Here is a 12,546-nt window from a genome sequence, read left to right on the forward strand (position 1 = left end):
GACAGCAGCAAATTGTGTCTAAAGAACGTGCTTCAGAAAGTCACCCAGCCTTGTTCAAAGACACTAAAAGATGAAGAATTCTGTACTTTCCTCTGTATCTTGATGTCATCAAACTAAAATTAGTCATGTCTTCCAGTGCCCCCTCACAAGCAAGAACAATACTGGTGAGAGCTGGTTAAGGAATTGAACAAAGTAGAATAAAAAAGTGAAAAATGCATATGGCTCCTGTATTTCTTCAGCTTTGACTTAGCCTTCTTAAAATCTACTCCTTAGTGCTAATAATAGTGTTCTTTCTTAGGAGCTAAACCTGTTTTATAGACACTAGGAGCCCAGATATTTTGCTGCAGACCTGTAGCTTCAGGCCTGAAGTAGATTTCACATGTAACAGGTTTTACAATAAAAGCATGAAAAGCTAGTTGGCCTACACAGATTGAGATCTACTGATCATTCCTTCTCCTCAAAAATCACTGTGACCTGGCATTGTGATTTCACAATGTCTGAATCCTGCATCTTTTTATGCAACTGAGCTACTTTTTTACCTATCTTGTTCAGTCAAGGGTCTCAAATTAAACACCTCTCCTAAAATTAGCTGTAATCAATGTACATTGTGGCATTGTGCACATGTCTAATGCTTTTCCACAAATGTGGAATATATTCACAGTTACACAAAGAGTTTACATTCAGAATTCATTTCCATCATAGGAATCATCTAAAGTACAGTAGGAGATTTCTTTGTATAAAATGACAAGTTGTAGTTTTGTTTTGTGTTGTGTTTTTATGACTGTGAATTCAAATCCTTGACAAAACATGAAACAGATAACTAGTCTTACTACATTTAGTGAGAATGGACAAACTTTTTGATGAATAGCAGCAAAATTTGTGGTTTGTTTTTTTTCTGGTATTCAAACAGATATTTCATGTGAGATCTGAATATAAATACAAGGACAGAATCTGCAATCCTTATTTGTACTTTGCAGAACTAGTATTGGAATTGTGTCTTTCTATGACGTCCTAATGGCCTTATCTGTACACTCATTCCAGTACAATTTGGGCAGCAGATCAATGAAATCAAGAGGAGGAACCTATTGTTTGTACAGCACTTGACTTTAGTAAATACAGAACATAATGAATAAAGGTTTGCGGATTCTGGTGTTTTTAATAGATTTCAGAATTTGGACCAAAATCATGGATCAGTCTCAGCCCTCACATGAAATTAACCCTTCTCCAGGCCTTTTTGTCTCAGCAGATTGGTTCTCAGCCTTTATTCTCTCCACACGCTCTGCAGGATGCTTCACCTTGGGTCATTTGGTTTGAAGGGCTCTAGTTACTATATCACCATGGGTTTAGCTAAACACTATCTTTAGCCCTGCAGATCACTTGTAGCAGCAGGAGGCCTCCATGTTCCCCAGCCTGCCTAAACACTGTGCTTTAAACATTTCAGCAAGCGCTTCAAGGAGGCTTACAAAGGCAAACAAAATAGTGTGGGAGATGAGAGCACTACATGCAAGTATTTATAGTAATAAACTGTGCTTCCATGGGACTGATCCTGCCTGGCATTGAGCACCTGAAAATAAATTTTAAGGTGTTCAGGCAGGTCATAGTGTGTCTCTGTACAGAAGCAAAGAAGTAAACTACTGATGTACGTGACTTGCATTATAATTATCCTATTAAGCATTGTCTAAGAGACTCACCATGTCTGTCAGGTCCTGTGAACTTCACTAAAAGAAGGACTGAAAAAGAGGGTTAAATTCAGGACCTCCAGATGTAGATTTAGTGTTTGATGAATTACATGGCCACATGTTGCTGCTCTCTCTAAGGTGTATAACCACCAAGAAAAAATAATTTGTCTCTATAACCGCAAGTGTGTAGATCAGCAGAGCTGCAGGTCTTGTTGACCTTACCTTGGCTGGCACAAGGGCAGTCACTAAATTCCGTGAAAGCGTTGTAAATGAAGGACAGAGGGAACAGCCTCATCCTACACATCTGCATTGCACAGCATGTTTGCACAGACTGCAGGGAGAAGGCATCTGCCCACCAGAGACTGCTCGTGGGCTGTACTTCACGAATAGACTATCAGTGGAGTCAAATCTCTGGAAGCACAAGGATGTTTAGAACAGAACAGAAGAGAACAGAAGAGAAGAGGACAGGACAGGACAGGACAGGACAGGACAGGACAGAACAGAACAGAACAGGACAGGATAGGATAGGATAGGATAGGATAGGATAGGATAGGATAGGATAGGATAGGATAGGATAGGATAGGATAGGATAGGATAGAATAAATAATGTCTGACATATCAAGGCCTTGCACTGACCTATGGAAGTCTTCACAAAAAAAGACAACCCACATCTTTCTGAAAGAGTATATCTTTTTAAAAGGCTTTTATTTTTCCTAGAGAGAGCCACCAGAAAATCATCTTTCCTTGCAGATGTAAAAATGAAATAAGTCAATCCAACTAAAATCTGTCTGCCTAATCACAGCTCCTGTCTTATGTGTTTACAGGTCTGATTGCCTGCCTCTGAAGAGCATCCCTTCTGTGCAAAGCTCAGGTTGCTTGGCTTGAGAGAGTAGGGTTATAAAAAAGAGGGTAGTGTTCTTTGTTACTGTGGCCTTTCTGTATTTTTCTTTTTTTTAATTGTGCATGGACAAGAATGATATTTGACTGAATATCAAATGAAACATCCAGGGATACAAACTGTTTGCAAGTGAAATCTTTGGGAGTGGGAAAAAGGGATCCACAGAGACTTGTCTGTTTATATAAGCAGTGACTCCTCTAAGCCATGTCATCTTGGCCATGGAATTTAAAATGGAAATGCTGTTTCATAGCTATATATACTGTTTAAATATCACCTTTTATTCATCATGCTTATTTTACATCTAAACTAGTACTAGGTCTTCCACATAAAGGAACACAAACACACAAACAAATAAAACACACATTTTAAAAAAGGAAACTTTGGGGCTACATGTTGAAAGATTATTTACAGAATAGGTAAATATTATTTACCAGATTATGTGCTTGATTTTACAAGAATGTCATAGTAATAAAGCACTCCTATTCTGGGAGTTCCTTCAACATCCATGATCTAGAAATAAAGTTAAATTGTAGTACACTGAAGCTGCATCTGAGAAGGTAAGATGAATGTACAGTTGCTTCAGGATTAATGCAGCTTCTAAAACAATTTTCAGTCAAAGAAACTATTAACACACACTAAGATTCTATTAGAAACTAAACAAGACCACAATACCATACAGAGTACAAATAAAAACAAGACCTCTGAGGAGATCTTTATTGTTTTAAAGAAGCGATTTCCAAATTGTTGAAGTTTTGTTAAGATCTTGACAGTCTATAGAGTCCTGCTTAGGGTCTTCTTGGTTTCCTGGCTCATCAGTATAGTAACAACACTGTAATGTAGTCAACTCCTTCACACCAGCTATGATCTCTGCTGGACTACAGAAGACCTCGAACAGTATGTTGTGGTCCATGTTTAACTTAGGAGTAGCAGTAGGTATATTGACTCCAAAATACAAAAACCATAATCCTAGTTGATGACAGAAAAAACAGGTAACAGTTAAACAGTTATGTAATACAACACAATCTTTACTTAATTGGTATACCCGCTTCATCATTTGAAGAAGAGGTAACTTTCAAGGGGTCCATATCACCTAAATATGAGAGTTGTTCAGTGTGGACAACCAGCTATGAGTCAGTCAGTCTCATCTCCCTCTGCATTCAGAGGAAAAAAAACATGCACAAGTGGAGTGGTCCACTTGTATGTAAATTTTTGGATGAGATAAAAAGTGTGTTAGAGGATGTCCATGGACTACATTGGCAATCTGGACAACTGTCGTGGTTTAACTCCAATTGACTACTAAGAACTACGCAGCTGCTCGTTCCCTCTCCTTTTGGTGGGATGGGAGAGAGAATCAGAACAGTAAAAGTCAGAAAACTCATGGGTTGAAATAAAGACAGTTTAATAGGTAAAGCAAAAGCTGCACACACAAGCAAAGTAAAAGAATTCATTCATCACTTCCCATGGGCAGGCAGGTAGGTGTTCAGCCAACTCCAGCAAAGCTGGGATCCATCATGTATAATGGTTACAAATGCCATAACTCTGAACATCCCTGCTTTTTCTTATTCTTCCTCCAACTTTTATTGCTGAACATGGTGTTATACAATATGGAATATGTCTTTGGTCAGCTGTCCCAGCTGTGTCCCCTCCCAGCTTCTTGTGCACCCCAAGACAACTCACTGGTGGAGCAGAAAAGGCACTACTCAGCAATAACTAAAACATCCCTGTGTTATCAATACTGTTTCCAGCACAATCTGCGAAATACAAAACACAGCCCCATACAAGCTACTATGAAGAAAATTAACTCTGTCCTGGCCAAAAAACAACACAACTAAATGAAGAAAATTAACTCTATCCCAGCCAGAAAACATCACAACTAACTCAGTTGTACAGCTATGGCTTCAAGTGTAAGTGCATCTACAATGAATCTAAAGAATTTTTTCTAAACCCTTTACTATAAATCTAGGCACCCAGCCTACCATCCTGTTATTTATATCTGGCTCTGAGACATGAAGATTTTTTTATGATACAGCAAGGAAGATAGCTCAGCCAGTATTCACCTCTATCCCCTATGATATTAGAATTCCCTCAAATGCCTTATTCATAATATTCAAATTATCCATTTCAGAAAACATTAAAATGTAGGGGGAAATTCCATGGAACTGATGGAAATCTATTAAAAATATTGCACAATAGGAAATACTTTGTGTTCTCCTAGGTAGAAATTTTACCTGTATTAAAAAACAAAAACAAACAAACAAAAAACTAATTAATACTAATTAAATAAATCACTGATCATTTTTTTGCACAAGCTGTAGTTCACTGGTCATTTTTCTCAATCATAAACTAGTTTATCCCACTCATTCTGTATAGTCAGTACTTAAAAGTCTAGAAAAATTCAACTTACGTCTGAACAAGCAACCAAAATGTTTAATGATTCAAGATCCAGGGCATTACTGCTGCTACAGTTTTAGGTCCTATTACACAGATGCTTAATTGGCTAACAAACAGAGACCAGAGTGGGAATGAGAAAATGCTTGGTTCACAATCCCAGAGGAGCAAGGCTGTTGTTGATGGAGTTGTTGATTTAGAACATTTGTCTGCAAGTGTCCGCACATCCAAAGGACTCTTTCTGCCCACAGATGTCATTTCCCCTAGATGCAGGTTGGGTCAAGACCAACATAACCAGGAAGAGCTCCACAGCTGGTATCCCTGCCTAGTAGTTGTGACATGATAGTACTACAGGAATAGAAGGGTTACACCATCACTGTGGGGCTTGTCATGCCATGTTTGACCTGTCCTTACTGCTGATAGGTGCATGGTGGCATACTCACTCAAAGGTCATATGGATCCAGACTTTCTCTGCTGTTGTGCTACTCAGCTAGTCTCATGGTCACACCCAAATATGACCTTGTGTTTATAGTCTGTAGTCACAAAAGGAGTATTTAGGATGCAGCAAAGGTCCAGGAAACCTTTGGAAAATCCACACATATATATTAAAAATGCCGAACAACTACAGTAATCTTAGCTAGGATAAAAAATTAACAATAATAACCATCTCATGATTTTGATGATGGGGAGTGAAAGGTGTTTCACCTGTGAGACAGTAAATCCATTATGAAATAGCTTGCAATTGATTCAAAACAACATGGCATTGACCACTATGTGAGAGAAGATGCTGGGATAGATATTGCTTGATATGCTTGACAGCTCCAATGGACTTAATGTGTAGAACATGACTGTGTATTATTTCTCAGCTGAAGACTGCACCAAATTTTTTGTACCCTCTGAAAAGACTAATTCACATTGTTGATGCATTTTTACATGGCAGATCAGAATCCCTCAGTCAAGATCTCATAACTGGACCTTCTCCCATTTATCTTGACCTCATTTCACCCAGTAAAATTCAGGATCAGTTTTATACAGCTTCTGCTGTCTTTGTTATATATACAAAGCATTGTGCACATTTTTCTCTTTAGTGTGTGTTTCTGTGAGTTGCATCGTAACCCTGGTCCAGGATATGAGAACTGGCTCAGATGTTTATTTTATAAAGTCTCTCTAATTTTTAATTCAATAATTTCACTGGCATATTCATACTACACATTTATTAACATTTTATTCCCCACAAGAACACAGTCTCTTCTATAAGCAGTAACTTCTTGCTGTGGTAATCAGATAATTATGCTTGAAGATTTCTGCTAACGGTGCATATTTTTGTATGATTTTGTATGGCAGTTCCATGCAGAGACTCAATAACAAGAATCAAGGAGAAAGTGAAGAGATTTTACTCAGATACACATGAGCAAAATAAGTGGGTTAGTAGAAAAGTATTACAACTGCTAGATTTCAACCCACTTTTTGTAGCTTAATGGAAAGTTTTAATGAGGAACCAAAGAATTTGGGAAGCTGCATAGTATCTAATGTTTCATTTGGGCTGGTTCATGGTGTCAAGCAGAGCTTGGAGTAAATGGATAATAATTAATGATTGTCAGAGGGTGCCAACCATCAGCAGCTTATGTAGACACAAATATGGTGTTCTTTCAAAACCATATTCTCACAAGTCTGTCGATAATCACAGGATCTGTTTTATTTTTGGGGCCCTCACCACAGATATGTTCTCTGTATGTGTCTCTCTCCTTGTATCTCTGTGGATTTTTGTTTCAAATTGTTATGCAATAGTTTCAACCTTGCAAGCTTCACCAAAATGCTGCACAAGGGTTTCCACAGCTTGATTCCAAGCTATGCAAATAGCTACCTGCTTTTATTAATTTTAAACCTGCCACTTGTTACCTTATAAGATGTCTCAAGATCTTATAGTGGAAGAGGCAATGAGCATTCATTCCTCTGTTACCTTTCCTTGACTTTGTAGATTTCTGTCATAGACTCTCTCAAATATCTCTTTCCCAGGCCAAAGAGACAAAGTGTACCTAGCCATTTCTCATACAGAAGTTGTTGACTTTCTTCCATAATCTAAGTAAGAAATCCTTTCTTAAAATCTTTTTTTTTCACCTTTTTGGCAAATAACTTTTCATTTAAACTTTTTGAAAATGAGCAGGAGGAAAGAGGGAATGACTTTACTTGGTGTTCTCATATGCAAATGCATCATGAGTTTCCACATTTGTCTTGTTCCTTTCCTAGGGTTTGGTTTGAGAGTTAACAGCTGATATTTGAACATAAATACTTGTATACTGTACTTCCAAGATCTCACTCCTGAATGATAATCACCATGTTGTAGCCCTTTGCCATGAGTATAATTTTAGGACTGCTTTCCTTGTTTGATTTATTTTACATCTATCTACACTGTAATTTATCTACCACATCACTACTCTTGCAGCACTTAACAGTTGGCCCTGAATAATTTAGGATTGCCAGCAACTTCAGTAATCTCACTCTTCACCCTTTTCCAAATGACTCACTAATTTGTTGAACAGCAGGGGCACTGCACAGCTTCTTTTGGTCATGCAATCACCTGCTGCCATCTTCTTTTTCCTTTTAACCATTTCCTTACTCTAGCAAGGGCCTTCTCTGTCTCTCTGCTTTCAAGGGCAAAATAGGAGGTTCCTGGCCTCAAAAATTGAAAGCAGAGATAAAAAAAATGAGAAAATCAAGGTTTTCAACATACTGCTGAAGAGATCTTCATCTCTTCACATCCCAGTAATAACTCATTCAGTAAAAGGTTAGTCACGTCTGTCAGGATAGGTCATAATGCCACCCTGCTGTGTGCATATGATCCTTGGGTCATTTGGCTACACACCACTGCCAGCTGGGAAGGAAGATGGAGCTGGCATCATGACGTCCACCAGGACATCCACCTGGCTGTCAGGTTCCTTCCCTTCATCACAAGGTTGATAGTCCATCACAAGGACAAGATAAATCACAGTCTGTAGTTCTAAGAATCTACCCCACTCCCTTGTGGACTTCTAAAAAATGAAATAGTTATGTTTCAGTGCTACGTAAAAGTTTCTACAGTCTGTATTCCTTTGACAGCCTAGAATGAAAGTTTTGATCAGCAAATTTTATTTCAATTCTCATACTTTAAAATTTTGTTGATTTCACAAAAGAATAGTGTACATGAGACAACAATTGGTAAGCTTATATGCAATAAATATGAAAGACCTCACAATACAAGCATTCCTGCAAGTATATTAATTTTAGAGTTAGAGGAAAAAGGTGCAGCATTTGCTGGTGACAGATTCAGAATATTGGATCCAGAAAACCTCTGTCTCTCTGCTTTCCCAATTTTATCCAGTTCTGTGCTGACTGCTACTGTGAACTCTTCACTATAGTCACTCTGTCTTATCCAGATGATGGACATATATTCTGTTCTCTCACAGTAGAAAGGTCTTCATGAAAAAAAAGAACACTCACTGCTATGTATAAAATAAGGGCAACCCTTTTCACCTCTTTTAACATCCTCTCATTAGTAAAAGAAACAGTAAATAACATAAATCTCTTTTTATGTATTTTCTTTCTGTAATGCAAGAGTAAAAAATAGCTTCGAGTTTCTTTTTCTGTTTCATTGTAAAGAGAAATTGTCCATGGTTCAAACTGGGGTGCAGATAAGTTTGGATAAGAATTCAAACCTCGGACAAATGAATTAGAATTAAAAAGAATTAGAGGTAAGTTAACACATGTTATTCTCCCAGTATGGTTTAAAATGGTGAAAAAATTTCTTGTGATCACTTTGGAGGTGCAAGTTGTCATTCATGTCTGGTTTTGACCCACTGTAACTGTATTATGAAATCACTCCTGGCTGATACAGATTTACAAAGGGTACATATTCCAGAGTGGTGGGGCTTGATTGGTTTTTTGAAGGCTCATAAATATGGATTAGCCCTAAACACTCTAGAATCTTTGGGGTTAGATGGATTATTTGTACACCATATTAAGCAAAAAGTGATACGCTATAATATGAGAAGATAGATAATAAACAAAGATTTTATGGTAACCTCACAGGAAAAGGACAGAATCTAAAAAGGAAGGAACAGGGCAGAAGAACATTTAGAGGGTGAATGCAAACTGGGGAGATTTTTAGTATGAGAAGACTGTATGAGATGAACAGAAAGTCTACATTCCTCTTGGTGCATGTTACTAGAAAAATCTGGAGTTACGCCCAGGAATCCTGAGTCTTTTCCACTTTTTCATGGAAAAAAAAAAAAAAAAGATCCTGGAGAATAAAACAATATGTGATTAGGAAATTAAAACTGTATCAGAAAATAAATACATATAATTTTGCAATATATGTTTATGGATTCTGATTGTATTTTAGGCTTTCTTGAAAGGAAATAAGGAAAGAAAACAAAAATATAACAAATAAACAACTTTAAAAAGTTTCAGTTCTCTATGATCAACACAAGAATAAGGGGATATCTGATTATAATATTGTGAGAAAATATCTGTTTGTCATGATCCTAGACTGCGGAATTTGTTTCTACAGGATATTGTTGAGGCCAAAGTTTTATCACAACACAAAGAAGGTGGTACTTTTCAATAGATTTTGGAATAATACTCAAGCACTACAAGAATAGACAAGAAATAGAAAAGTAATCCCCAAGCAATCCCTCCACATTTTACGTCTTGTTATGTAATTAATATCATATTTCTTTCTTTCTTCCCTTTGATTCTAATAAATAATTAGACAAAGTATTTTTCAATTTGGCCAGATGATTAAACTGAAAAATTATAACAAAATTGGTGCAATGAATCAAATATCAAAATTTCCTTTTCAGAGCAATTCCTAATATTTCCTTTTTTAAAATGATGTTTTGAGTTATAATAAATAAATTAAAAAAAAAACTTATGGAAAAATATCAAGAAACAAAACATTTTGTTCTGATTCTTATCACAAATTTTATCTTATTTTGTAATCTAATGAGAATGTTAATGTTTTTATTGGTATGTCACTGTATTGTTTGCATAATTGGATATGACATATCATATCCACTGTGCTAATAATTGTTATTCTAAATGATAATTAGTTTTTAAATTAGTATTCCAGTGGATAAATTGGTGTTCTGACTGGTCATTTGTCATTGGTTTTATAATACTGTCTAATTGTGTTGATGAAACAAAATTTTCTATTTAGAAAATTGTTCCATTGTCTAGTTCAGCCACAGTTGCCAAGTTACAAATATAATATACTGAAGTAATTTCTGCTATTGCAAAAATGGTACTGAAGATAAGTTTTGACTGGAAGTTTTTAATTAGTCATAGGAGTCATAGAAGTCCACATTCTCAGTAAAATTGTATAATGTAGTCATGTCCAGGATAACTTTGCTGATTTATTTTCCAAATATTTTTCTTCTCTAAGCAAAGTTATTTGCTTTCTGTGGACTGATAGCTACCGGAATACAAATGATAGTTTCACAGTTAACAAAACTAGTAGGACTATACACATGTATTAGTGAAGGTCTTATTGTAATTGTCACTGAAACCCTCAGCTTAGAACATTTTTGTGCAAATGAGTGACAGCCATCATGTCAAAGGACAGATAACCAAATAACCCTTTGTCATAAGTGTTCCAACTGTAACTTTGAATAATGGGTATTTACAGAGAAGTTGGAGGAAAAAAAAGCAGAACCTGAAAAACATTTGAGCTATCACAGCAAAAGGGTTAACCATGGTAGCTCAGTGCTCATTAACTTAAATGAATGTTCTAATTTAGATGGCAGAGCACCTAAAATAGATATGTGATTAAATATAACAAAATAAATGCTTCATATTGTTATGTACAGGGTGGCACAGACATGTTTTATGAGAACAAACCTGAGTGTTTGGTTACATGGGAATTTGGGAAGGGAAATCCCTGAAATCAAAACCAATTCTTGCTGTCTCAACTGTATTTATCTTCCCAAAACAAATCATGTCAATCATTCAAGCTTTCCATTGTTTCTCTGGCTTTTGTCAAATACAGATTTTTGTTGTTATGCATGGCTTTGAAATAATAATAAATAATATACTATTATATTTTTATGGATATAACAACATCTGCTACAAGCCATAAGAAGAAAGCTGAACTTACTAGACCACAGTTTATCAATCCTAGTATGCTGCATAGTTAATGCATGTCAGATTAGACTACACAAACACTTTTTTGTTGTTGTTTAAATCATGGTTTATTAAAAAAGAATACTTCTTCTTTTCCCCAGTTTAGTAAGGTACCTCAATGCAGATACATAAGAAATACATCCTTGTTAAATCTTTGGGTCCCACAAAGAAGCAAAGCCATGGGATTAATTATAGGGAAGAAGCAGACTGTTAATGAACGTGGAGTTAAGCAAGCTTACATTGTTAAGACTCAGGTGAGTCAATCTCCTTGAGCAAAAAGGTTAAAAGTAATTAATGTGATTCCTCTCTTTTTGAGTCAGAAACTGTATCTTTGAACAAGTAATAGCAAGATGTTGCAACCTTGTTCTTTTTATTTTTGTTCACTCACAATTGTTTCTCACATTCTCTATTTTATTTTCCTCAAAACACAACAAAGAAAAATAAAAATAAAATAGAAGCTCTCAAATATGTTGTTAGTGTTGAACCAGTAAAAAGAGATAGTTTGATTGTAATTTTTCTATTTTTAAACATTACAGGTATTGCAGACAGTCATTGATGAGAAGAATGGGAATTGTTGTGTTAATAGGCTTAAGATAAAGCATAATAGGACACAATAGGCACAGGAGTCTTCATGAAAACAGAATTTTTGTTGTGCTTCAGACTTTACCAAAAACATTTCTCACCAGAAAACAAGGTCTAAGCAAAAACGAGATCAAGTAAAAGGAGATGTGTTATGGAACTGAAAAGCACTGCAGTATAAGAGTTCTTAAGGTGACAGTTTATTCTAGGTTGTTAGCTATGGTGTTATTTATTTCTGTTATGCTATTTGTGATGTTAAGGAGAGATCCATACAGATCCTTTCACTGAGCTACATATTAGCTCTTAAATTGATAACTTTTGATGACATGGACTTTGGTTCACAACCCTAATTGCATCTGCCTAAAGATGTCACATACTTTAACTGCTGGAGCACGATGGTTAAAATCAAACAATGGAGTGAGAGTGAGTCAATTAACTTCTTGTGGAGAAGTCATTGTGTGGTCTCTTTTCCATCCTCAGTCCTTTAATTCTTATTAATTCCCCTGTTGTACCAAAGTCTTACCAGAAGTTCAGTGTCCTGTCTCAGTGTTGCCAATAATCTGCATTGAAGGGAAGACCCGTAAAAATATCAAAAAATGTCCTGAGCTTGACCAGCAAATGCCACCCTCCATTTCCCAGTATTGCATTTGAATTACATTTCCTCACCATAAGATGAAAGGCTTGGGTTACAACAGGATCCTGGCTCCTTCCTCCTGTTTTTCTGTATACCAAGCAAATAAAATATTGCCATTCAAGGTATGCTATGACTCATTACACTATAACCCACAACCACAATGGAGACAGAACAGGGTTCTGTTTAGCAGGAACAACTGAGTTATAAGTAAG

This window comes from Columba livia, chromosome 1 (genome assembly GCF_036013475.1).
Source record: "Columba livia isolate bColLiv1 breed racing homer chromosome 1, bColLiv1.pat.W.v2, whole genome shotgun sequence".
Lineage (NCBI taxonomy): Eukaryota > Metazoa > Chordata > Aves > Columbiformes > Columbidae > Columba > Columba livia.